This window comes from Bison bison, unplaced genomic scaffold, assembly GCF_000754665.1.
Source record: "Bison bison bison isolate TAMUID 2011002044 unplaced genomic scaffold, Bison_UMD1.0 scf7180017864353, whole genome shotgun sequence".
In the NCBI taxonomy this organism is placed as follows: domain Eukaryota; kingdom Metazoa; phylum Chordata; class Mammalia; order Artiodactyla; family Bovidae; genus Bison; species Bison bison.
This window is the reverse complement of record NW_011494925.1, coordinates 173,060-173,722: the sequence shown is the minus strand read 5'-3', so window position 1 is coordinate 173,722 and position 663 is coordinate 173,060.

Below are 663 nucleotides of genomic sequence, written 5' to 3'. Positions count from 1 at the left end.
AGTCGATATCTCTGTCCCTATGTCAGTACCAAGCATTCATGAATACTGTAGCTTTGTAGTAAGTTTTGAATGGGAAGTATAAATCCTTCAATTTTGCTCTTTTTGAGATTGTTTGGGTCAGTCTGACTTAATTTCCATGTGAATATTATTTTCCGATAGATAAGCTTGTCAGTTTTCACTGAAAAGGCAGTTGGGTATTTGATAGAAATTGCTATGCATCTGTAGCTTAATTTGGAGAGTATCACCATCTTAAAAGCAGTAAATATTCTAATCAAGGACACAGGATATCTTCCCATTTATTTAGGTCTTCTTTAATTTCCTTCAATCATATTTTATAGTTTTCAGTGTAGAAGTATTACATTTATTGTCTTAAATTTATTTCTAGGTGTTTTATTCTTTTTGATGTTAATATAAATGGAATAACTTTCTTAATTTAATTTTTGAATTGTTTATTGCTAGTATATAGACATATAATCGGAGAAGGCAATGGCACCCTACCCCAGTACTCTTGCCTGAAGAATCCCATGGATGGAGGAGCCTGGTAGGCTGCAGTTCATGGGGTCACGAACAGTTGGACATGACTGGGCGACTTCCCTTTTACTTTTCACTTTCATGCACTGGAGAAGGAAATGGCAACCCACTCTAGTGTTCTTGCCTGGAGAA